Here is a 428-nt window from a genome sequence, read left to right as displayed (position 1 = left end):
CCCTCCCCTGGCAACGGTAACTAGTAGTCTCCGCGCCTTCTCGCGAGAGCGGGCCCCTCGCGGACAAAGGTGCGGTCGCCCGGCCTGCGCGCCCCACGTCAACCTCCGCCCGTCCCTGCGCGCCGGGCCCTGCCGCGCACGCGCGCACTCGGACGGCTGGAGATGTAGGTCCGCCTCGGGCCTGCCGCGCGCGACCCCGGCGCGACACTCCGGCGCAGCCGAGACGCTGGACTCGGGGCGCGCAGGCGCCGCGGGCGTGGGGCCGCGCAGGCGCGGACGGCGTTGCTCTGAAGACTTTCTTCGGTTCCCTGGCGGAGCGGGCGCGCCCTCCTGGCTGAGCGGACAGGTCCTCCGGTCGGAGGTGAGGCGAGCCGGGGCCTCGGGCCGGCGGCCGGGCGGGGGCGGGGGCGGGGTGGCGACCAGCAGGG

At 77.8% G+C, this 428-nt stretch overlaps 1 protein-coding gene across 1 annotated transcript in view; it reads left to right on the top strand.

Moving 5' to 3' along the window:
- Nucleotides 1–274: 274 nt before the first annotated feature.
- The window catches only part of VDAC3 (voltage dependent anion channel 3), a 13,390-nt gene continuing 13,236 nt past the window's right edge, over nt 275–428 (top strand). Inside the window, exon 1 of the mRNA XM_007455468.1 lies at nt 275–361. The gene's annotated coding sequence lies outside the window, so the exon portion shown is untranslated. The remainder of the gene's footprint in view (nt 362–428) is intronic.

The sequence above is a fragment of the Lipotes vexillifer genome, unplaced genomic scaffold (assembly GCF_000442215.2).
Source record: "Lipotes vexillifer unplaced genomic scaffold, Lipotes_vexillifer_v1.1 scaffold414, whole genome shotgun sequence".
Lineage (NCBI taxonomy): Eukaryota > Metazoa > Chordata > Mammalia > Artiodactyla > Lipotidae > Lipotes > Lipotes vexillifer.
This window is presented reverse-complemented; position numbering and strand designations above follow the sequence as displayed.